Source organism: Dermacentor silvarum, chromosome 1, assembly GCF_013339745.2.
Source record: "Dermacentor silvarum isolate Dsil-2018 chromosome 1, BIME_Dsil_1.4, whole genome shotgun sequence".
In the NCBI taxonomy this organism is placed as follows: domain Eukaryota; kingdom Metazoa; phylum Arthropoda; class Arachnida; order Ixodida; family Ixodidae; genus Dermacentor; species Dermacentor silvarum.
The window spans coordinates 180,780,373-180,786,372 of NC_051154.1; the positions used below are offsets into that span (position 1 = coordinate 180,780,373).

Sequence of the window (6,000 nt, forward strand, 5' to 3'; positions counted from 1 at the left end):
GGCTTTTGGGCTAGGCTAAGCATACCAAGTCATCCCCAGCATTTCCCGGAATTTATTTATTATCTGTCGATTATCGATTAGCTATTGATTGGCTATCGATGATTGACTAAGCTTAAGTAGTCCCAACCATGTTTAACTAGACTTAGCCAGGCTCAGCTTCGCTAGTTCGCTGGGGTATATGCCATTGCGCTTGGACCCTTTCTGCACTACCGCCAGGATCGGCTCACATTTTCTGTTGACGACCGAGAGATGACGCTCAGCATAAACAGCTCCGCTGCTAAAATGGAAGGGCCGTTTTGGGCGCCACGCGGTTCCTTCGGCAACACGGTATTGTGCGGACTTCAACCACGCCACCGGGCTGATTGGCGCGAGCGTGTTTTTGTTTGTGATACCACGCGACCACCACCTCTAACATCCGTGATATATATAACGAGCCTCCTGTATCGCGTCCGAAGCCGTGTTGCATTTATTGCATTTCTTGCACGTTTTGAATGGGTCGCATCATGAAGCGATGTAACTAATTGTTTGTTGCGTTCTCGAGGAATTGAGACTTCATACCGTAACTGCAGAGCCGACAGCTACGTGATAACAAAATGTTCGACACAATATTTAGTTTCGTGTCAGTAACGTCCGAAAGCAACACCGCGGAAGACGCTGCATAGTGGGGAACTCTGGAGTAATTTTCACCACCGGTGATTCTCAAACACGCACGAATGTTTTTTGCATTTCGCCTTCACGGGAATGAGGCTATCGAACCCGTGAGCTCAGAAGCAGGACGCGGTAGCCGCTGAAGTGTACACCACGGCGGATATACGTGCTGCCGCGCTACGCGTTTCTGACGTCACTTAGAATTGTGCTGCCGTGAATTGTGAACAGTTAGTGCGGTGTCGATATGGTACAACTGGTAGAACCCTCGAAAGATTTTTGCCAGCCGTGCCGGGTTGCAAAACGCTCCACCGTGCCACGAACTCCATCGCAACCCTTCTTTCGTGTGATGCTGCAAAAAAAAAAAATTAATAAATATCACTTAGCATCCAGAATATAGTGGATTGGATGATTTTGCTTGACTCTGCTGTCACATTATCGGAAAAATAATCAAAGATTACTATTTCTGGAAAACACCTCTTGACAATCTTTCAATTTGTGAGGAAGACTAACACAAGTGATATAACAAATAGCCCAATTCCTCTTTCGAAGCATATGAAAAAGCGGGTTTAACCTGGACGGTATGTTCATGCAGTAAACTCTTCACGATACCTTGCTTGAGCAATAAAACTATAGCTTGACCCAAAATCCAGGGGCCGAATTCACAAAGCTTTTCATTCGAAAGTGCAATTTGCCACTGGCCAGCCGCCATCGCTATAATAATATGTCCAACATCAGGATTGGTTGGAATTAGCTCTTACGAAAAATTACTAGCGTAATAACCAAAAGCTTAGGCTTGAAGAAAGTTTGGTGAATACGGGCCCAGGGTACAATTATCTAGCCCTCTTCAGATTAGTTCTGGCTCCCTCAGGTACCTCGCTCGGTATTCGTTTACAGAGAGGTGGATTACAAGGTGTGGCTCAAAACTTCCAGGAGTTTCCCGCAGAAGTCTTATTATCCTCCTGCGAAACACACTTTTTGGAAGAAGTGATGACTCGGAAGATAAACTTGTACGAGAAACGGTGAACACTAGGCTCTTTCCAGACCTTCTGGCCCTATAGATATTTGCGAAGGTCTGTGGGTGCCCCTTGTCCCACTACAGCTTCGGTGAACTAGTTGAGCCTCCGCCGCTGCTCTGGAAGGCAGACGGGTGCTGCCGCCGTGTACCTATACCGGCAAAATAGGCACAAGCGCGCCCCAAGCCCCGTGCGCTGCAACTACGGGTTACAGACGCTTGGAAGGACACCCACCTGATGGGAAGTTGCCGGCATGGGACCGCCGGACTCCTTTTTTTTTTTTTAACGCATGCGGTTGTGAAATGGTAGAGCGTCGGCCTCGTATGCGCGAGGTCCTGGGTTCGAATCGCGGTGCCGCGGGAAAACCACTGGTATTTCTCATGGGTAGAGATATGCAACGACCCGGCGCTCGGTATCTGGAAAGGGCACTTTCGTGTTGAGAACCCATATCCGCGTCTTCCCGTGGCAGCGGCGAGCGATGTTGCCAGCGCGAGGGTTAGGGGCGATACTAAACTTCAAAAATAATTTGCTTGCCTATTTTGATGAAATTTATGTAAAAAAAATATTTCTGAGTTGAACTACCAAACGCACGGCTTCTATTCAGTTTGAACTGTTGTTGAAATGTATAAGATTTAACAGCGAACTTGTTAAGGGGCCGTTCTGCAACTGTTTTCGTTCGGTGTTGAAGGCCATCGTGTGACAGCGTAATCGATATCAAATGCAACGCAACGTGTCCAGGAGCCACGAATTAGCTTTGAAATGTATTTATCAAAGAATAAAATAACGGATGCCTAGCGTTATACCTTGTTCAAGTAGACCACAACCGTTTTGCTCAATATTTTCAGGCAGTAATGTTTAATTTTCGTTTCCCGCTTCGTGCTTTACAGGCTCCACGTTGGAGGTCAGCTGGGAGTTCGTACGACTGCTGCGGTGAAATCGGATAGTGTGGCGCTGCAACGCAGCCTGCGTATGAGCCGTCACTATAGGAACAGACAGCCACGGTCTTGCTCGAAAGCAGCAGGACCGCTGCTGCGTTAGATTTTAAAACCGTTAATGAAGTTCTATGAAGCTGCGTGATTCGGAGTAAAATCTCACCAGAACGCTCGAAGATGCACCCCAAGACATCTCAGCCACGCCTGTGGTTCCTTGTTTAGAACAACGTTAAAGCAATAAATCAAATATGGCTGACTGACCAGAACTGCAAATGCTTCGGGACTATACAAGCGGCCGGCGGCGAGCACTAGCTATACACACTGGCGGTCCACGTTCTAAACTGCAGGGGCGCTCTCCGGCTTGCTCGATTGCATTCCCGGAGACACGAGCACCATCGCTGCGCATGCTTCACAATCCCTCTGGCGCTCTCAATATGGAGGCGTGAGCAAGATGTGCGTCAAGCAAGACGGTGGTGCTGTAAGGGATCCTGAAAGAAAATATTGCCTTCCGCGGCCCTACATGCTTTCTTTGTGCCCTTTGTGAGGCAAGGACGAACGCAGGCATGCGAGCTTGGAAAGCCATTCAGGCAGCGCGAAAGGCCTTAGTGCTTGTTTCGGCTGTGCTAGAGTTTTCGTTTTTCTTTTTCTTTCAGGGACGTGCCTCTATACGACGCAGTCGGCGTGAATTATTAACCGAGTTTAAAGAATAATTGCGCTCGATCACTCGCGCACTATAAAGATGGCTTTCAGAGACTTTCTCTGTTCACACTGTGCGAGACCATCTGAGCACTTTTCTTTTTTAAAAAATACCTATGCTTTAAAGCGTTTGGAAGTAAAAAAAAATAGCATGAAAGGTAGTTTTGTCGAGCTTATTTTCGCATACGTGTTGGACAATAAAGCGTGTGTACAACAAGTGCGTGCCTATTTTACGCCGACCCACCTGATCTTCTTTAACGTTCGCGGAAATTTCAGGTAGTGCTGCATTCCACTCTCGGTAAGGCTGCGCCTTACCGAGGGCGGAATGCTGCTGCGACGGAATCGAAGCCGCGACTTTTTGTTCAGCTGATGTTCAGCTGTTGAACGCCACAGCCGCTGGGACACAACGGTGGGTAACATGCGTGCATTGTGGACAACTACCCCGTGAAAATGAGTCTAGAAGTACGATAGGAAATTGAAATGAGCACGAGGGCTGAACACTGCGTTTTCATTTGACATACCTTATTTCAGCAAAACGAAAGCGACATTATAGAGCTCTTGTAAGCTCTGTTACCCGAGCCACTTTATCAATCCATCTACAGTATCATGCCGAAACAGGACGTCCTCAACGCGTGAAACACTGTGCCTATCCCGCCCGGGGCTAAGTCATGTTTCTTTAAACTTTAAAGCCGATTAAAACATAGATGAAGGAAAAATAGTATCTGTTGCGTGGGGAACGCATTGTTTTATTTGTAGAAAACCCGAAACCATTGAGCATGTCTTTATTGATTGTTGCAATGCAATGTTCCTTTGGCATATATTCAGCGCACTTTAAAAACATATTTTTCTTTAGACCCATATACACTGTCAGATTCCTTGCTTTCGTGAACGAACATGGCGGACCTATTGATGCATCTGAGCCTGTGTAGCATATGCAGAAGCTGCATGGCACATAGACACGATGATCTACGCAGTTGTATTTCTGCACGTTGACGGCGACGTTTATTGACCCTTCAGCCATGTGCCCGTGGCTGCGTTGCTCGCTTCGAGAAGCTGACTGCCCTTTCGTATTACAGTTAATTGCAGTTTCCATAGTTGTTGATATCTGTGTTGCTTAGCTTGTTTTCAGTACATTCAATGTAAAAAAAAAAAACTTGAAAAGAAAGAAAGAAACGTATCTTACGGATCTCTGAAATTCGAGATCTACTCAATGCTCATTGTTTTTAGAACATCAGTTGCGAAGGGTTTACAGAATATATAAACATACCATAAGCGAAGCGGCTAGTAATACTCTCCTGCCCTCTAATAGATCTCGATGTCATCTGGTACACAAGTGACGCCCGCAAAAAGTGTCGTCGGAGGTCGCATTAAAAAGGAAGAAAATAGCGAACTGTGACATCGTGCTTTATGTACGCCCCGGCAATTTAGACAGCTGAGTGGAGCCAGCTGCGGTCTACATGTGAACACAGCATGCAGGACATCGCAGGAAATTTGACATATGTCAAATTGTGTGACAGTTAGAACTGCAATCTGTGCAACAACTTGCACTGCCAACGTGAGTAAGCAAGTTCGACAAGCCGCGACGATGTGGGCATTCATGCCCACCATCGCAAGGCTTGAGTTAACCGCGGCAGATAGTGCATAGTTTGGCCTACTTCTACGCACGTAATCCAGGGCACTTTATCTTAATGACGGAGCGCTACATCTTTTATGATGTTATCCACTGAAGATAATGCGTACATTCGGCTTCCTTACGGAGGTGTTGCGATTGACCGACAATAAAGGCGGCACCTATAGGATTCGAACGTGCGTGCGGGAGCTATTGAAGCAAGACACCGACTTCCTTGACGCTATATGCATGAGTGCTATAAGCAAGTGCATTTTCAAGTAGCGGTACTCAAGGGCCAATTGGAAGCCTAGGTCAAAACATGGAAGTGGCTAGCTGTTAAGGACAATGATTTGCTTTTTGTTTGTATTTTTCGTGAGTGCCCCACCACCCTCATCGCAAAAAATTAACAAAGAGAGCCGATACCACCACCTTGTCCTTCATAGTCATGTCCGTGTAAACCGGTCGCGTTAACTCAGGGAAGGCGTCAGTTTCTTCAATCCTCTCATTTCCGAAAAGTACACATCTTAGTTCTCGCTAGTGTGGTCCGCCAGGCAGGTCTGGATGCACTACAATAGGTATCGTTGGGCAGTCACGTTTAAGGGCATCTGTGAGCCACCGGGGAGATGGAAAGGTTGGTCGGGAAAGGGAAAAGACGGTTGCATTGGGTAAACACACACACACACACACACACACACACACACACACACACACACACACACACACACACACACACACACACACACACACACACACACACACACACACACACACACACACACACACACACACACACACACACACACACACACACACACACACACACACACGCGCGCGCGCGCGCGCGCACAGATCACACTAGGCGTCTACCAAGAATTTCGCAGACAGTACCGGAAATCAGCGAAAAGCCACCATTAAATCGCATAGAGGTGTGTTTGAGCATGTGTAGTATTCGCACTTCCTGTTTTAGGAGGTATTGTGTGGTGGCTGATCGTCTGCCATAATATTTTATATGGGGGACTGAACAGCAAAGGGATTCGATTGGGGCGTGCGAAACACGAGCACAAGAAGAACGTAAATGCCTGCCTTTTCACGTCATGAATCC

General features: G+C 47.0%; 1 long non-coding RNA gene across 1 annotated transcript in view; it reads left to right on the plus strand.

The window, feature by feature from the left end:
• Positions 1 to 2,853, plus strand: part of LOC125941135 (uncharacterized) — an 86,798-nt gene extending 83,945 nt beyond the window's left edge. Inside the window, exon 3 of the long non-coding RNA XR_007464157.1 lies at positions 2,549 to 2,853. This is a non-coding gene — a long non-coding RNA (uncharacterized LOC125941135). The remainder of the gene's footprint in view (positions 1 to 2,548) is intronic.
• The last annotated feature ends 3,147 nt before the right edge of the window (positions 2,854 to 6,000 follow it).